Genomic DNA, 20,501 nt, shown 5'->3' with positions numbered 1-20,501 from the left:
CAACTAGATGGACTTGTGTCTGTTTTCAACCTAACTAACTATGTAATTTCAACTTGTTCAATTAAGCTTTGACAATAAGGCTGGGTTCACACTTGTACGATCACAGACATTGCATGTAAGTCGCACCGCATTGCTGTGCAGATCACATGCAATGTCTGTGCGATGCAAATTCAGCCATACAAAATGTATGGCTGAAATTGCATCGTATTTGTATCAAAACAGTGCAGATCCCTTTTTTTGGTCTGCATTGGAATCGGCTCCCATGGGTGTTCACCCCTATGCAATCTGATTCCTGCACTGTTTGACAGTTTGCACTGCGATCTGGGGGTGTCAGTAACTTCACATTGGCACACCCAGCGGTTCGCAGATGTCAGTGTGAATCCAGTGTGTGATTCAGGTGCGATGTGGGAACCGGCACTTAATCGCAGGGTTTCCAGCAATGCACCAGTGCGAACCAGTACTAAAACCTGGAAGTTGGTTGGTTACTATACACAGCTGAACCAGATTTTGCACGCCCCCCTAATATGTCTTATGTGATTGTGAATGGCATTGATTTCTGTATCTGGCACTTGACCGTGAAATAAAGAATTTGAAAAAAAAAACTGACAAAGGGCCCTAACACCCTAACACTTTATGCAAATAAAAAAAGTCGTGGCTTCAGATACATTTTAACCCTAAGTTATTGCTCTCGTCTAGAAATATTTTTCGTGCAAGAAATTACAAGAGATACAGAAGATAGATAGATAGATAGATAGATAGATAGATAGATAGATAGATAGATAGATAGATAGATAGATAGATAGATAGATAGATAGATAGATAGATAGATAGATAGATAGATAGATAGATAGATAGATAGATAGATAGATAGATAGATAGATAGATAGATAGATAGATAGATAGATAGACCTTCTTTTGTAAATAAAAATATATTTTTTAAATTCCCTTTTCTATTACAATCAGACTTTGGGATTCAGCATGTACAAGACTGTATGTAATGCACATGCCAAAATACAGGAATTGTTTATGGCAGGTACCAATATGTCTGTTACAATTAGCAGAAAGTAGTGATTAAAGCGGAGCTCCGGCCTCAAATATCTTTTTTAACTAAAAATACCCCTATAATACTAATCCATCGCCCCCATACAGAACCGCTATTCTCATACTTACAAGGTGTATAGTATTGGATTTTAGTCAAAATCTTACTTCTAAAGATGCTGTCTGGGCTCGGCCATCTTGGATGTGGGCATCTGAAGTGTAATCTGCTGTGTCCTTCTTCCTGATTCCAGGAAGTGTTCTGGGAGTTCTTCCTGATTCCAGCCTCCTGGGAGTGATGACAAACAGCTCCCAGGATGCAATGCAAAGGCAGAAATGATGTCGGTGGCCGTGGCCACAGAGAGGGGAGAAGGAGGAAGTACAATCAAAAATGCCCTGGAAATAAGGTAAGGGACCCCGAAAAAAATTGAAAATGCCCAATTGTTTATCAGCATAGCGAGCACTCCAGGAATCACTAAAGTTGCAAAATAGGCCGGAACTCCGCTTTAAGTATTTTATAACCACAGTCATTTTGTATACGTACAATGCATTACAATTACTCACCTTTATAGACCAGGGCCTAAAAAAGCCCATTATTTGATAACACATTAAGTAGCCATCTACTAAGTACTTTCTTTACCTTTTACAGTTAGCCTATATGGATATTACACATTTTTATACTTAATGGTATGTAACTGTACACCTTACTCATCTGGTAGTTGGTGTTCTAAATGACCAGTATGTCCACTGAAAAAGAAAATATTCCTAGAACTTTCACAGTCCTCATATTTAGTTAAATACAATTAAATATAAATAGTGCATAAAACATATACACAATACAATGCAAGTTCCACATATAAAATAGTCCTTCACAGAGAGATTTTTTTTTCATCCTCCAACTGTGATGATGTGAAGCAAGTCCTAAAAGTCCAGGTGCCAATAAGCAAAATTACATCAAGTGCTCCAAATAGTGCCTGTGACAACACTCCCCCTTCACACCATGGATTCATCAGAACCTTTGACCCAAAGGGTCCAGTAGTGTCTTTGTATAGTGGTAAACTTCTGCTACTAGGTCTGCCACTCTGGTGCCCCTTAGCCTCGCAATGATGTTCTAATAAAGGATGTGCAATTCTGCGTCCTTGCTTTGCCAACTCCACACTTCTTCTCTACTCCAAGCCTCCAGATCCACAAAAGCTCAAGTACATATGTAAAGGGACATAGAATGCAGCAGTCAGTGAAAGAGGGGAAGTTATACAGCACATGATCTCAAAAAGTCAACTTGTTATGCTTTCCAACTGAGCTTGGTAAATCGGGCAATTCTTAGATTTGATGGCTGCCTTAATTTTCTTTTTTAGGCTTTCTTTCCTTAAGTGATTCTAAAGGCAGAAGGTTTTTTATGGTAATGCATTCTATTCATTAGGATAAAAAAAAACTTCTGTGTTCAGCAGCCCCTCTCAGCCCCCCTAATACCTACCTGAGCACCATCTGAATCCAGCAATGTTGCACGAGAGCCATGAAGTCTGGGGACTTTCGCTCCTAATTGGCTGAGACACACAGTGGGCGCCATTGGCTCCCGCTTCTGTCAATCAAATTCAGTGAGCCAATGAGGAGGGGGGGTGGAGCCTAGCGGCTCCATGTCTGAATGGACACACAGAGCAGCGGCTCGGCTCGGGTGCCCCTATAGCAAGCTGCTTGCTGTGGGGGCACTCAGTAGGAGGGAGCGGCAAGGAGCATCAGAGAGGGACCCGAGAATAGGAGAATCCGGGCTGCTCTGTGCAAAACCACTGCCCAGATCAGGAAAATATAGCATGTTTGTTATTTTTAAACAAAAAAAACAAGACTTTAATATTGCTTTAAATTTCATCTGGTGATCTGGTCAGTAAGTCTGTTGTTTATCAACAGAACAAGCTCTCCTGTCTTGTTTGGAAATGTCCAAATTGGGCCCAAAGTGTCAACATTTTGTGTGGCCACCATGATTTTCCAGCACTGCCTTATCCCTCTTAGGCATGGAGTTCACCAGAGCTTCACTGGTTGCCACTGGAGTCCTCTTCCCCTCCTCCATGACGACATCATGGAGCTGGTGGATGTTAGAGACCTTCCTCCCCCTTCTCTTTGAGAATGCCCCACAGATGCTCAATAGGGTTTAGGTCTTAAAACATGCTTGGCCAGTCCATCACCTTGACCCTCAGTTTCTTTAGCAAGGCAGTGGTCGTCTTGGAGGTGTGTTTGGGGTCATTATCATGTTGGAATACTGTCCTGCAGCCCAGTCTCTGAAGGGAGGGAATCATGCTCTGCTTCAGTATGTCACAGTACATGTTGGCATTCATGGTTCCCTCAATGAACTGTAGCTCCCCAGTGCCGGCAGCACTCCTGCAGCCCCAGACCATGACACTCCCACCACCATGCTTGACTGTAGGCAAGACACACTTGTCTTTGTACTCCTCATCTGGTTGCCGCCACACACACTTGACACCATCTAAACCAAACAAGTTTATCTTGGTCTCATCAGACCACAGGATATGGTTCCAGTAATCCATGTCCTTAGTCTGCTTGTCTTCAGCAAACTGTTTGCGGGTTTTCTTGTGCATCATCTTTAGAAGAGGCTTCCTTCTGGGACGATAGCCATGCAGACCAATATGATGCAGTGTGCGCCAAATGGTCTGAGTACTGACAGGCTGACGCCCCGCCCCTTCAACCTCTGCAGCAATGCTGGCAGCACTCATACGTCTATTTCCCAAAGACAACCTCTGGATATGACGTTGAGCACGTGCACTTAACTTCTTTGGTCGACCATGATAAGGCCTGTTCTGAGTGGAACCTGCCCTGTCAAACCATTGTATGGTCTTGGCCACCGTGCTGCAGGTCAGTTTCAAGGTCTTAGCAATCTTCTTATAGCCTAGGCCATCTTTATAAAGAGCAACAATTCTTTTTTTTTTCAGATCCTCAGGGAGTTCTTTGCCATGAGGTGCCATGTTAAACGTCCAGTGACCAGTATGAGAGAGTAAGAGTGACAACACCAAATTTAACACACCTGCTCCCCATTCACACCTGAGACCTTGTAACACTAAAGAGTCACGGGGAGGGAAAATTGCTAATTGGGCCCAATTTGGACAATGTTTACTTAGGGGTGTGCTCACTTATGTTGCCAGCGGTTTAGAATTTAATGCCTGTGTGTTGAGTTATTTTGAGGGGACAGCAAATTTACACTGTTATACAAGCATTACACTCACTACTTTACATTGTAGCAAAGTGTCATTTCTTCGGTATTTTCACATGAAAAGATATAATAAAATATTTACAAAAATGTGAGGGGTGTACTCACTTTTGTGAGATATTGTAAGTAATCAATACACAGGACCATCACCTATTTCAATATCATGCCGGATACACTTTGCTACCTCTTCCTCCAGAGAAGAGGTACTGTTGTCAAGGTACTGTTCCTCCACCACTGTTGTCAAGCCTCAAGTTGACAACAGTGGTTTCTGGAGGTCTCTGGATCTAGAGGTTTGGAGTGGTACATCCTTTATTACAACGCTATTGCGAGGCTTAGGGTGACCAGAGTGGTAGACCTAGTGGTGGAAGTTTACCACCATACAAAGGAGTTACCTGACCCTTTGGGTCAAAGGTTCCGGTTAGTGCATGGCGTGAAGGATTAGTGTATCACAGGCACTATTTGGAGCACTTGATGTCATTTTGCTTATTTGCACCTGCACTTTTAGGACTTGCTTCACATCATCACAGTTGGAGTATTATAAAAACACTTTGTGAAGGACTACTTTATATGTGGGACATTGTATATATGGCATCACAATATGAAGTATTGTGCATATGAGTCACACATATGTTTTTAATAAAGGTGAATGCACTTTTTATATTTAATTGTATTTCATTAGAATCACCATAGGAGGAGGTATTATGTCTTTTGTTTCTCCATAGCGTTGCTTGTTGCAGTATATCCTTGGGTTATCTTGCAGCAGTGTCTCAGCTACTCAGGACACCCCTCCTCATTGGCTGTAACAGCAGCATGGCTCAATTGGCTCCCACTGCTGTCAATCAAAGTCAGTCAGCCAATCAGGAGAGACAGGGGGTGGGGCCGGGTCATGGCTCAGTGTCTGAATGGTCACAGGGAGCGGTGACTCAGCTTGGGTGCCCCCATAGCAAGCTGCTTGCTATGGGGGCACTCAAGGGATGGGAGGGGCCAGGAGCACAGAAGAGGGACCCAAGAAGAGGAGGATTGAGGCTGCTCTGTGCAAAACCAAATGCACAGGGCAGGTAAGTATAACATGTTTGTTTGTTTTTTTTAAATTAGACTTTACGATCACTTTAAGCATCCCGGCACTGATGCAGAAAAAAAATCTGCATACTTACCTAGTTTACAGGTGTCTTTAGCTGTGTCTGATGATGTTACCGGTCTTCCTCACCCTTTTCTTCTTCAGTGAGCAGATATTGAGGGGCGGAGCTTTGACACTGTGGGCTCACAGGAAATAAGTTAAATGACACTGGGAGTCATTTAACCTGGGGGAGAGGTGCAGTATAGCTGGATTGCTGAATCTGTGAGAGACAGTGCTGGAGATCAGGTGAGTATCACAGCTGGTGCTGGTCTTTTATGTGTACAGGGTGACAGGGATTGAACATGTTGCTTCTCTGCCCAAGCTGGAATTGGACTTTAAAGTGTATGTTCAGCCAAAGTTTTTTTCTTCTTTTAATTTGTGGCTTGATTTAAAAATATATATAAATCAGTGAGTGACTGCCGCAGGTGAGAAGAGGGAGTACCACCAACGGCTAGGACATGGGAGCCTATAGGTGATGTCATGGCTCCCGGAATTCCCAGCTGTTTTCAAGAGCCCATGAGCCAGAGCTGCAGGATCACGTGATTAAAAATAGGTAAGTATATGCATCTTTTTTTATACAGGTTAGGTTGGATAGGTAAAAGGAGGGGTGAAAGGACACTTTTAAGATAGTTAGACTTTTTTCTTCCACTTTCATGTCACAATGTCATCAGCTTAACCATAAAGAGACATAGAATCTTTAACCACTTTAAGATTGGAAAGCTTTGCCCCCTTAATGACCATGCCACTTTTTTCAACTTGGCACTGCGTGACTTTAACGGACAATTGCACGGTAATGCAATGCTACACCCAAACAAAATTGATGTCCTTTTTTTCCCACAAATAGAGCTTTCTTTTATTGGTATTTGATCACCTGTGCGATTTTTATTTTTTGCGCTATAAACAAAAAAGAGCGACAATTCTGGAAAAAAAAACAATATTTTTCACTTTCTGCTATATAGCATTCCCAAAAAAAAAATTTAAAAATCAAAATTTTTTAACATTTTAGGCCAATTTGTTTTCTGCTACATATTTTTGGTGAAAAAAAATCGCAATAAGCGTATTTTGATTGGTTTGCGCAAAAGTTATTGCGTCTACTAAGTACGGGAAAGATTTATGTCTTTTTTATTATTTTTTTTTTTACTAATAATGGCGGCGATCTGCGATTTTTTGCGGGACTGGGACATTGCGGCAGACAGATCAGACCCCTGACTGACATTTTTGACACTTTTGGGGGGGACCAGTGACATTACTACAGTAATCAGTGCTAAAAATATGCACTGTTACTGTAATATTGACACTGGCAGGGAATGGGTTAGCAGTATACGTGATCAAGGGGTTAAATGTGTACCTAGGGGCATGTTTATAACTGTGGGGGGCATGGCTTGTGGAATGACCAAAAACACCTGTAATCTTATATAGAAGGATCACAGGGGCTCTATGATCATTCCAGGGAGAAGAACGGTCAGCTGTGTTTACAACCGCTGACCGGTCTTCTCTCTCAGCGGGAAATGATCGCAGGTGTCAGGCGGCAATCGGAGCCACCTGACCCATGCATCGGCTTACCCGCTGACGATCGGGAGCGGGAGGGGGAGCGCGCCGCCAACGGTACGCGCTCGCCCCCTAGCTGCCACCAAGCGACCGACGTAGACCTACGTAGATTTGCCTGGGAGAGCCACACTGCCGCAGTAAATATGCGGTAAGCGGTCGGCAAGTGGTTAACAGAGACACAGAAGTCAATACAATCTTTATAGGGGCTCTAGCCTATTCTACTAAAAAGTGCACATTCATTTCCATATGTGTGGCTACCAGAAATTCTTCCTCACTTCCTGTCAGATTAAACCGTTGTCATCGGAACAGGAAATTAGTAGAAATTTCTCTTTTTCCCCTTCTTTGGCCTAAACTAAAACAAAATTGGCAGGATATACACTTTAAAAGGTTCTAGTCAGGTATGAAGAAATCTAAAAATGCAGATATCACAGAATACTTATGAGGCCCAAAAGTCATTCTGGAATGCTGTAAAACAAGACATTTGTGGAATACTTCCATAACAATCCATATGAAGTTCTCTCAATCCAATAGCACTGCAAGTACAAGCTGGACAAACACACAGGGTATTTTTAATCGAAGCTGTACAATATAAACGTCATACTTAACATGCATGTGGTATAAAATGTCACCAGAGCTGTCAGCTGGAAATGTTTGAAATGTTTTATTGTGGTAATAAATATGGCTTCCTGTCAAGGAGAGTAAACTGATAAATGAATTCTAATTGGACAATATTCAATTCTAATATTTAATAATTTAAGGAAAAATCCTTAAGTACTTTACCGGTTTTAGGAATCAAAATGAGATCCTATTAAATAATTCCAGTAGCAGAATGATTTTCACGCTCTTATATAAAGAGACTGGAGTTTTCCATTGTAAAAATGATGAGTCCCAGTGCGCATTTTTCTATACAGATGACTGATACAAACACAGTTCGTTTATTGTGATTTTGCTAATGACAGTGTGATCATGTACATGACAGATCAGAGGCAAGATAACCAATTTAAACCTAACTGCCCTGCCAGGACCCGAGGGAAGGCGGTAATTCTATACTGTCTCAATGTGATCTGTACGGCCATAAAAAGACTCAGATTAGATGTTGCATTGTTACTAGTGGGGAAACACAGGAATTAACCTACCAACGCTCTATTAATTAGGTCCAGGGATAACAAACTGACAGCTATATTGGAGTAAAGCACACTAGGCCTTTTTTTTAGTAAGCCCTACAATTAGGTGAACATGTACACACATCAAACATCCAACCATGTGTAAGGAAAAAATATTTTTTTATTGGGAAAGAGATTATGAAAACCTTCATTAAAAAAAGAAAAAAAAAGTTTATCCATATACAGTAGGCTAAAATTCAAGCTCACCAAAAAATACAATCTCATTCTGTGGCAGCGGATTTAAGTTGTGTTTATGTTGCACATTATACATTTTAATATATAATATATACTAGCACACAACAGCATTATATAATTGCATATGGTCTTTCTTATGCATATGCGTTCCTCGTTTGGAAACAACCTTCAGTCCCTCGTTTTATTTCTCATCTATCCCTCTTTTTGGTTTTGGTTTGATATAGACCTCTATGAAAATTCTAGATTGTACTACCAAAAATGTTTAAATTTAAAATGGAAAGAATCACACTATTTTGAAAAACCAGTATAAAAAAGTTCTTGAAGGTGGGTTTAACTAATCCCTGTCTTCAAGTTAATTCTCCATGATCCACATATATGAAAATAAAAATTCTAGATTGTACTACCAAAATAGTTATACTATGCCGTTAATCTAAAATTTAAAGAATCACATTCATTTTGAAAAGCCAGTTTAAAAAAAGCACTTGGGATTGGGTTTAACTAATTCTTGTCTGCATGTCAATTCTCCATGATTCACATATATGGGGGTGTGGCAGGGGTATGTCCATTACCAATGTACTTTGTTCTAAAAGGTGTTTCTCATCTCAAAACATTGGGAGATAGGCAGGTACAATTACAATAATTATTAACAGAGTGGCCATTGCATTGTAGCCATTGTAGTATGCTGTATACCCCAATTTTTAGATATTTTAGAAAACCCTAACTTCTCTTTTACATCATTACCGTTCAAGCTGAGCACAGGTGCCAATAAATGTTGATCATCACCCTTCACCCCTCCTAACTTTTTAATTTTAAGGCCCACTAAATCCAACTGTATGTTATAAACTGTTAAGTGATAATAAACAAATTAGTACATGGTGCCAGGAAGCTTAGCACTACGTCTTTCATAGACACTATTCAAATATACATGTGTTCTTTCTCTTTAATATACAAGCAGGTGGAAAATTGAATGCTGACTTCCTAAAAAAAATAAGTACTCAGGTCTGTTAATTCTAAAATAAGGGTATTATGTAAAAGAAAAAGGTAAGGCGTTTCAAATATCACAACATTTTTGGCTTTGTGACAAAATCTGAATGGGAACAAGAAGTGATTTTCTATACGACATTAAAAGGTCTAAGGTACAACCAACAGAGCCAACCTAGTAAAAGTCTCTGAAGGGATCTTACGTTACCCTGGGAGCATTTGGCTGCTGTCTATATTCATCTCATACTTGAGAAGTTTGCCTTGCAGGCTCAGCAGTATTCCCTTGCTCAGAGCTTCAATTTCAGCTCAAGCATTTCAGCACTTATAAATAATTGTGCTTATTTTCATATTATGTTCCTATATAGCAAAGTAAATTTCCTGTACATTATTTCATACTTTTTCTGTTGCTGGTTCAAAAAATTGTATTATGAATAAGAAACCTTACCTTACAACAGTACTTGGGAGGTCAACCTTGGGGTCAGCTTATTAATCTTCGGATTGATGAGTGCACTTATCTAAATGCCCTTCTTTCTGGATTTCGGAGTCTTGGTTTCTTGGGGTCCTGTTTTTCAGAGAGCAGTTGGAGAAAGAAGAACGTGTGCACCAGGGTGTCTGCACAGCACAAAGTGCTGATGCAAAGTGCAGTATATTTGACTCTTGGATGTTGCTTGCAGTGGCATCCTGGATGTTATTAATAGCCAAAGAAGTAAGGGGGATCTCAGATGGCAAGAGGACAGAAGAGGGAAGGAAAAAGGTGGAACTCAGCAGCCCTGAAGTACATTAAACCTCACTTTATGGAGTCTCACATAACCTAAAGCCAAACCATTATATTTTGACTATATGCTGTCTTTATTAATGATCATAATAAGATGAGATACATTGGCACGTTTTGCCTTTTTGCAGAGTACTGTGTTTAATCACAATTGCATGTTCTAAAATGATTAACGTGTCCACTTTACTGTTGCTGACTGATATGTGAAAGCAGTTGAATGATTTCAGTTATATCAATAACTCGCTCTCTATTAGTGTTAACTTAGACATGACATTCGTTTTGGATCCACAGTGGTGGAAGGACTGCAAAGAGTTATTAAATAAATATAGATTAAAAAATGAATCATCTAAACAGAGAGAATTATTTACTACTTTTTTTTAACCTTACCCAGCATATCCGTATTCACAGTATTGTATCATGAAAAATTTATACCTCTGCCATGAATTGGTATTTTAAAAGAATACAAACTAACTGGGCTAAATACTACTTTATTAAGTCGTCCCTTAATGTCTGTACCATTCTCCCTTTTCATGCCAAGGAATGTGAGGTACAGTACAGTACAGTTGCAGCAGTTGCAACCATGCAAAACTGGGCCAATGTTCAAAGGGGGCTTGTCCCCTCTACTTGTCCATGCATCTACAATTCCTTGTAATGCCAAACAGAGTGTTCACTGACACATAATGCACAGAAAGGTTGCACAAGAAAGTGATAATAGCCAGCATAGGGCTTTCCCATGCATTCCATATGCGGGGTCAGGCCTAAAGCTGAACTGGGACCCACACTATTATTGCTACACCACTTTATATATAAGACTTTCAAGTCCCCAAGCTAATTTAAAGCAATATTCATCTTATTTCTCCACCCACATAAAATTGCGCATTTTTCGTGCCATATTGTGGACTATTGTTTCCAACTTTCTGGTACTTCCTTGAAGCTCAAATAATGTATAGATTCAGCATGATTTCCATACAAAGGTTGTTTCTTTACCTAAAACGGAACACTGATACACTCTGCACTTGCCTGTCCATATAAACAGAAACAGAAAGCCCTTCTAAAGTAGGCTGATGAAAGTGGGATTTCCCCAGAAATGCTTCCCTACACATCATCTTGGCATGCCAAACCCGGAAGCCAGAGTCCTAAATAGACACTGCCATGACCCAAGATAGCCACTGGGGTCATGTGGGGTGCCAGCATCCATTCGGACAGCTGTCCCCCTGGTGACTGCAGGAAGTCATAGAGGAACCAAGTTTTCATGACTTCCTTCCCCTTCTGCATTGCCGCTTTGGTCGAGCCCCACCTACAGTGGGGCAGTAAAGACTGCACCTGCCTACACATTCATCCCAGCCAGTGCTGCCCCTCTAGCAGTGGGCCATGAAATTCCTGCTAGTGGGGGGATCCTAAGAACTGCCAAATCTTGCTCTGTCCCTCCTCCCCAGGAGATCCCTGCCTTCCCTTTCTAGGGACTGAAAACCATCTTTTAAAGATTGACGTATATCATCCTGCTTCAATAGCTACAAAACTGCCAGAATACTCCTCCTCCCTCTCCTTTTGTGTGTTCTGTGGCGTCACAAGAATGGTGTCTGCATAAAGCAGGCCTTGAGAGAAAATGAAGACCTCCTCTTCCTCCCGTTGCTCTGCCTCAAGTGCCCTGTTCATAATGCCACACAGAGTATGTTAGAGTAGGAACACAAGAGGGATAGTGTCACTGATGCATTCATTGTCACAGCTCACAATCCTTGTTGCCTCTTCAAATGGTGACAAGTACAGTGCATTCAACCTTTATCAGCAGTCATTGGCGTGGGGGGAAAAGCCGAGCTCCTCTGAGCCTGTCCCTGTGCCTTACTCACACAGGTACTCATTGACAACCCTCTGTTGCATGAGCAGCCGCTGCAGCATTGCCAAAGTTGAGTTGCACCTGGTGGGTATGTCACAAATCAGGAGGTTTCCGGGTAGATAGAATTCCCACTGAATTTAAGCCAACTATACACTGGCTGTTTATGACTACCTGAGATGGCTACAGATTCTTCTGGTCTGCCTTAGAAGATCTTGCAGCCCTGGGTATCTGTTTAAGAATTGCTGAGACACAACACAATACCAAATAACCAGCGCTCAGGAAGAAAAACAGACTGCACAATATAATGTGTGAGTGTCGATGTACTACACACAGATTAGTCCTTCAGGAAGTCCATTGGGAGGAAAATGTGTAGAGGGATAACCGCACTGCTGGGACGGCCGCCAGCTCTGGAGAGAGCTAGAAGGAACTCTGGAGGCAGATAAGGATAGAGAAAGAGAGCAACACCATCTGAGTGTGGTAAAACAATTTATTAGTGCACACAGTGAGCAAACATCCCAGTGAGCAAACATCCCACCGAACACCCTGCAAACTCAGGTGTTCGCCAAACATGAGCACAGGCGATGTTTGGGCCAAACTTATACTCTGTCTGAACTGCTTGCCCAACACTAGTGTGGTTGCAGTGTCTGCTGGAGAGCATCAGTAGCTCACTGAGTGTTTTACATTTTGTCTGGAAATGTTCTGTAAGTCCTAAATTCCTTATTAGTTTTTTACACACAGACATACAGACAATAACAAAGATAGCAGTGCTATTATATTTCCGCTAGTCTATTTGTGATTGATAGAGCTTTAATTGTACATTTTCTGTTCAATGTCCTAAAACTGTAGGAAACATGCATACACACCTGAGGTTCACGTGGCTGAAAAGTCCTAATGTATCAAGAAGTTGAGGGACAAATACAACCAGACAACTCTTTCATGGAAGAAATTGACTTCCCTAGGCTAAAGAAGGTGTATCATGGAAAGTCTGCCATGGTGCCTTGTTAAAAGGGTGGGTATGGGGCAGGGTAGGTGTTCCCTAAGCAAATGGTCTATAGTAACATTTTTTTTTGAAAGTTTCCAGATTTGACTTATATTGTGGCTCCCAATATTTGGTCAAATGAATTCTCAGAGTCAATAATGAATTTAATTCTGAAAGACTTCACCAGATTCTAGTGACTGCATGTCTGAATGGAGAGTAGTTATATGATGCTCACCTTGTGTTACAGATTGAATGGTGAAGTTTCTCTATTTGAGATTAGTCAGTGGTGCTCCAGATGAACAGATGCACAGAGAAAAAAAGGCATAAAAAGCAGAGAAAGATCCTTCTAAGTGGATTATTCAGTTTTACGTAAGTGAAAGTATGGCAAAAAAGTATAGTAGGCTTATACTCATTCATAAGGTTTCTGGATACCCATCCTAGGGTCAAGCAACCTATTTTAGGACATGTGGAGAATATGGCTGTCTCCACGTGGAGTGTTGGCAGTCACACCCAGTGCTTGTCGAGATCAATTGGGACCTCATACTTTTCTCCATTCAAGGTTGCCAATATATCTAATTAGTATTGATTCATGGGGTAAATGCCCCTCTGTCCCCAACCCAGTCTTACCCTGAGTCCTGGAGAGATTTTACAAGCTTGTTGCTCTATTACTAGAATGTCCTTAGTGATGCGATGACATCATTGAGTTTTATGCAATTAAATGTCTGCTGTTTTGTCTTTGCACAAAAGAACATTGTTCTCAGGTTGGTTATTGGAGGTTTTCCAATGGTCATTTTACTCACATTATTTTGTGCAGTGGTTATGGTCACAGAAACGCTTTCATGTCAGCAGTAGAAGGAGTGAACATAGGCTGTATTGATCGCATCCGAACCTGGGGTCCAGTATTGAATGAATAATTTCTTCTGCCCACTACAGTGCCATCATTACCGCTGGGCAATAAGACAGGTATAGAGTAGTGGTGTCGGGAGGGGGGCTGACCTGGGCTATAGCCCAGAGTGGACACCTCACAAAACTCCGGGTCTCGTATTGCTCATTGAGAATTATTAGCCCCGAGTCCCAAGGCCTGGGGTTGGCCAGGAACTCGGGCCGCTTTAAGTTGTGGCTGCAGCTGGGCCAACCCTGGGTGGCCCGGGCACCGAAGCTCAAGTGCCTGAATCCTTCCCTCCCTCCTCCTCTCCTTGTTTTACATCCCACACAGCAGGAATCTCCCACTGTGTCACGAAGCTTAGGCCTGAAATGTTTGGCGGCCACTGTAACAAAGTCCCGACTTCTAGACCAGCTCCTGTCATAGACGGAACACTGATCCAATTGAATCAGTGGGATGTATATCAGAGGAGCTGGTCTAGGAGGCGGGACTTTGTTACAGTGGCCGCTGGGATATTCAAATCCAAGCTCTGACCATGACACAGCGGGATATCGCCGCTCTGCATGTGTGATCCATCCAGGCACTGGCAGGCTGCATTGTTGGGCACTGGTAGGCTGCATTGGTATTAGCTACTGGTAGGCTGCATTGATGGGCACTTGTAGGCTGCATTGATGGGCACTGGTAGGCTGCATTGGTGGGCACTGGTAGGCTGCATTGGTGGGCACTGGTAGGCTGCATTGGTGGGCACTGGTAGGCTGCATTAATGGGCACTGGTAGGCTGCATTGATGGGCACTAATAGGCTGCATTGCTGGGCATTATGAGGCTGCATTGCTGGGCATTATGAGGCTGCATTTGGTGGGCACTGGTCGGCTGCATTTGATGGGCACTGATGAGGCTGCATTGATGGGCACTGGTAGACTGCATTTGGTGGACACTGATGAGGCTGCGTTGATGGGCACTGGTATGCTGCATTTGATGGGCACTAATGAGGCTGCATTGATGCATTAATCTTCTGTATCATGTTTGCAGTCTCTGTCCATCTCTTGTATCATATACACATCGTTCAACCTGCGCCAGTGAAAGAGTCAAGTACATTCGATCTTATGAAAAAAGGTTCAACTGTGGCTGTAGGTAGTCTTTTTAGGAGTTATGCAGGATAGTTCAATCCCTGGGGTTAGTAGAGATGGATGGTGGAGGTGGGTGCAGGCTTCATACAGAGCTAGAAGGACTCTGCAACAGACAAAAAGAGGTAGGAGAAGAAAAGCAGCACCACCTCAGTGTAGATTAAAAGGTTATTTATTACATAAAAACAACGTAGTAACTCACACAGAGGAAATAGTTGATCAGCAAATGGTGATGGTTCATCTGCAACACTGCATGGATGTTAGGGAATAGGGATGATCGAACGGTTCGGGTCGACCATCGGTTCGACCCGAACATTGGCTGTTCGAGGTTCGGCCGAATTTAGAACTGTTTGCCCAAAAAGTTCGGAATTCGGCAACCAGAACCGACCAAAATGCAATGGGACAGGAAATGGCCCGTGATTGAACCAGAACCATTAGTAAAAGCCAATTGAGGGGGCAGGAGAATGCTAGGAATGTGATTGGAGTGATTAGGGGGTCCCTAGACCAATCATTAGTGAATACGCCCCCCAGTATATAAGATAGCCCCGGCAAATTACTAGCATTGTAATACTGGGACATGGAAGAGAATGGAAGCAGTTCTGTTAAATTGGCTTCAAAAGTGTCATTTAGCATTTATTAGTGTGAGGAAAGGGATATCTAGTGTAGTTAGAGTGCTCCTTTACACTTTAGTTAGATGCAAAAATTTAGTTTCTGTAGGGAAAGTGTTAAGTGCCAGGGTGACCGTAATGTAGTGTAGGGTGAAGTGACACTGACTGCTATGGCAGGGTGACCATGACCAAACCCTTCCATGTCAGGGTGGACGCTATAGAGAAAAGCTAGTTTCTCTGAAGTCACTTTCGCCGCAGGGATATGGCTTCTCACCCGTCAGCTTGCTTTTTGGCTGCAGGCATCTATAGGGATTTTTTGAGCACATGTTTGGAGTCAGGCATGACATCTGAACATGTGTATACGGGGTATATATACACACCCATGTATGTATATATACACCTGCACATATATAGGTGTGAAAGGAGCAGAAAACACTACTTGCGCTAATGAAATAATTAACACCAATATGGTTACGCTGCTATTACACTTATATATGTCTAAGTGTAAAATACATATAAGTGTGTGTGTATATATACCACTTGTAAAGTACCTGCAGTTCCCATTCTGGTCCTCTCCAGACATGCAAATGAGGACTTGAAAATGAGTCAGTAGGGATTGGTCAGATAGCTTTGACCAATGCAAGGAGACAGAAGCCCCAGGGGGCAACCAATGTACATAATAGTCAGACACAGAACAATGGTTCCCTAACGAGCCCTCAATACACATTACTCTGTGTCAATACCTCCCTTAGCAGACAACAGGTGCAGACAACAGGTGCGGTCATTAGCACACCTGACACCTAGTTGAATGGGGAGCCACCTTAGACAGTCCGGCTCCTCAGAACTTCCTGGGATGACCATATTAGGAGTGGACTTCCTGCTCAGAAACCTCATGGCAAAGGGAACAATTGACCTTGCTGACAAAAATGAAGCAATTCAACCCCTCACCCATCTGTCCTTAAATTCCAGTGATGGTGAACACCATCACACCACTATACACAAGTTCAGATGTTTTGCCTGCCTCCAAAGAACCCCAAAAAATGCCAAAAAAAACGCTAGCGCCGGAAAAAAACGCCCAGGTGTGTTGTTGCAGGCATTTTTGGGGGGTTTTTGGAGGCAGGCAAAACATCTGAACTTGTGTATCCGGGTATATATACACACATACTTATATGTATATATACACCTAGACATATATAGGTGTGATAGTAGCAGAAATATATGCTTGCGCTAATGAAATCATTTACACTAATATGGCTCCGCTCCTATAACACCTATATATGTCTAAGTGTAAAATACATATAAGTATGTGTGTATATATACCACTATACACAAGTTCAGATGTTTTGCCTGCCTCCAAAACCCCCCAAAAAAAGCCTGCAACAACACACCTGGGCGTTTTTTTTTTTTTGCGCTAGCGTTTTTTTGGGCATTTTTTTTGGGTTCTTTGGAGGCAGGCAAAACATCTGAACTTGTGTATAGTGGTATATATATACACATACTTATATGTATTTTACACTGCCATATTAGTGTAAATTATTTAATTAGGGCAAGCATATATTTCTGCTACTATCACACCTATATATGTCTAGGTGTTGTGGCAGGGCACATGGATCCGTGATCGACGGAAGATACGTGTCACCGTGGTTCCTGGCCTCGGTGGGATAAGAGCCGGTAATTCTGTGTCAGCAGCAGCTAGTGCTGCTTGACACTTTTCTATTTTAGTATGGCTGCAAAGCCGAATCTGGGCCGGCTCTTATTGGTAGCAGTCAATGTGTGGGTGGGTGGCTGCTCCCCACGCTCCAGGCCAGGTCTTGTCTGGGGTTTATAAGGCAGACAGCCTAACAGATGTTTGAGAATTATCTCCATGCACCAGAAGGCTGTGGAAGTGAGTGCTGAGGCTGGAAAGGTTACAAGCAGGTGAACTGATCCGTTGCTGTGTGTGAACAGCACCAAAGAGACACAGGTGAATGGACTTGTTGCTGTGTTTAAACCTGCCTTAAAGACTGTCGTTTTCCTTTTTGTTGGGTGTGAGTTAACACCAAAAAAGACTGTTACTTTTGTGTTCCTGAAGTGTAAATAAAACACTCCTGATTTACTTGAAGAACCATCTGTTTTGCCTCTATACTGCACCCGCAAATCCTACCTACAAGATCAAATCCCCACAGTGTATATATACATATAAATATGTGTGTATATATACCCGTATACACAAGTTCAGATGTTTTGCCTGCCTGAAAAGACCCCAAAAAATGCCCAAAAAAACACCTGCTACTAAACCGGCAAGGTGTGAAAAGAGAGAAGCCACTAACCTGTTCTATAAGTGACAAAATACAAACAATCTTTTTTTTATGGTTCTGGACATGCTACAGAGCTGAAACTTCACAGGTACACTTTTTAGACACCCCCCCCCCCCCCCGATACTAAATCCAAAGAAATTTTTTTTTTTTTAAATCTTTTTTTTTTATTTTTTCAATAATTGGCTCTCTTTTTTGTGTGATTAATAGTCTCTGGGGTATGACCCAGAAGCCTAGGCACTTTTTAGGGGCATTTATTGGGTTTTAGGGCTTCAAAATTGTGTTTTTTGATTACCGAAGTTCGGGTCCCATTGATTTCAATGGGGTTCTGAAATCCGGGCCGAACTTTCGGGAAGTTCGGATGTTCAGGCCGAACCGAACTTTTGAAAAGTTCGATCATCCCTATTAGGGAAGTGCACTGTGGCGGCTGTGGTCCTGGCTGTGCCGGAGAGCCACGACCACGGCCGCCACAGTGCACTTTTATGTAATAAATAACTTTTTAATCTACACTGAGGTGGCACTGCTTTTCTTCTCCTACCCTTTTTCATCTCTTGTATCATGTCTGCAGTCTCTGACCATCTCCTGTATCATGTCTACAGTCTCTGACTTCTCCTGTACCTTGTCCACAGCCTCTAACCATCTCTTGTATCATGTCAGCAACCTCTGAGTATCTCTTGTCTTTTATCATGTCTGCAGTCTCTGAGGGGGAGCCTGGAGAGAAGTCAAGAGTGGGAGTGCCACCGGGATGGGGGTCATGTCAGATGTCAGAAGTCAGATGTGTGTGGACTGTGGAGAGGAGACTATAGGATAAAACCCAGAGCCAATAACCTGGAGCCGTCGAACTGAGCCCTGCACGGTGCACCTTAAAGAAGGTCAGTGACAGCGCCGCTAGGCCAGTCTGAGGGGGGGTCACCGATGTAAGGAGGGAGTGAATACAATAATGTAAGGGGGCACTGATATAAAGGTTTCCCCCTTATATCAGTAACCCCTACCCCCCACCCTTACCTTAGTGTATTCTTGCTGCGGAAGGTGGTTTCTGGTCATCAGAGTCCCCCCCACATTCCCAGAGTTCCTGGGGTCCCCCTTGATGATTGCTCCACTTTTACCACTTTTAACTGAAAATTGCTCGTATATACAGTATCTTACAAAAGTAGACCCCTCACATTTTTGTAAATATTTTATTGTATCTTTTCATAGGACAACACTGAAGAAATGACACTTTGCTACAAGTAGTGAGTGTACAGCTAGTATAACAGTGTACATTTGCTGTACTCTCAAAATAACTCAACACACAGCCATTAATGTCTAAACTGCTGGCAACAAAAGTGAGTACACCCTTAAGTGAAAATTTCCAAATTGGGCCCAATTAGCAATTTTCCCTCCCCAGTGTCCTGTGACTCTTTAGTGTTACAAGGTCTAAGGCGTGAATGGGGAGCAGGTGTGTTAACTTTGGTGTTATCCCTCTCACTCTTTCATACAGGTCACTGGAATTTCATCATGGCACCTCATGGCAAAGAGGATCTGAAAAAAAGGATTGTTGCTTTACATAGAGATGGTCTAGGCTATGAGAAGATTGCCAAAACCCTGAAACTGAGCTTCAGCACGGTGGCCAAGACCATACAGTGGTTTAACAGGACAGCTTTCACATAGAACAGGCCTCGCTATGGTCGACCAAAGGAGTTTAGTGCACGTGCTCAGACCATACGCCCCTCACTGCATCAAATTGGTCTTCATGGCTGTCGTCCCAGAAGGAAGCCTCTTCTAAAGATGATGCACAAGAAAGCAAAACAGTTTGCTGAAGACAAGCAGACTAAGGACATGTACTACTGGAATTATGTCTTGTGGTCTGATGAGACCAAAAGAAACTTATTTGGTTTAGATGGTTCAAGCGTGTGTGGCGGCAACCAGGTGAGGAGTACAAAGACAAGTGGGTCTTTCCTCCAATCAAGCATGGTGGTGGGAGTGTCGTTCTCTGGGGCTGCATGAGTGCTGCTGGCACTGGGGAGCTACAGTTCATTAAGGGAACCATGAATGCCAACATGTACTGTGACATACTGAAGCAGAGCATGATCTCCTCCTTTCGGAGACTGGGCTGAAGGGCATTATTCCAACATGATAATGACCCCAAACACACCTCCAAGATGACCACAACCTTGCTAAAGAAGCTGAGGGTAAAGGTGATGGACTGGCCAAGCATGTCTCCAGACCTAAACCCTATTGAGCATCAGTGGGGCATACTCAAACAGAAGGTGGAGGAGTGCAAGGTCTCTAACATCCCCCAGCCCCGTGATGTCATCATGGAGGAGTGGAAGAGGACTCCAGTGACAACCTGTGAAGCTCTGATGAACTCCATGCCCATGGGGGTTAAGGCAAAGCTGAAAAATAATAGTGACCACACAAACTTTTAACACTTTGGGCCCAATTTGGAAACTTTTCACTTAGGGGTGTACTTACTTTTGTTGCCAGTGGTTTGGACATTAATGGCTGTGTATTGAGTTATTTTGGGGGGGACAGCAAATTTACACTGTTATACAAGCTGAACACTCACTAACCTACACTGTAGAAAAGTGTAATTTCTTTAGTTTTGTCACATGAAAAGATATAATACATTTTTACAATAATGTGAGATTAGTGTACTCACTTTTGTGAGATACTTTGTATATATATATATATATATATATATATATGTATGTATATGTACACAGTACATCCGGAAAGTACTTACAGCGCTTCACTTTTTCCACATTTTTTTA

General features: G+C 42.4%; 1 protein-coding gene across 1 annotated transcript in view; it reads right to left on the bottom strand.

Annotated features, from left to right (window-relative positions):
- The window catches only part of MYOZ1 (myozenin 1), a 69,647-nt gene extending 59,732 nt beyond the window's left edge, over nt 1–9,915 (bottom strand). The window contains exon 1 of the mRNA XM_082268004.1: nt 9,699–9,915. The gene's annotated coding sequence lies outside the window, so the exon portion shown is untranslated. The remainder of the gene's footprint in view (nt 1–9,698) is intronic.
- Nucleotides 9,916–20,501: the final 10,586 nt, after the last annotated feature.

Source organism: Pelophylax lessonae, assembly GCF_965119305.1.
Source record: "Pelophylax lessonae genome assembly, chromosome: 9".
NCBI lineage: Eukaryota > Metazoa > Chordata > Amphibia > Anura > Ranidae > Pelophylax > Pelophylax lessonae.
This window is presented reverse-complemented; position numbering and strand designations above follow the sequence as displayed.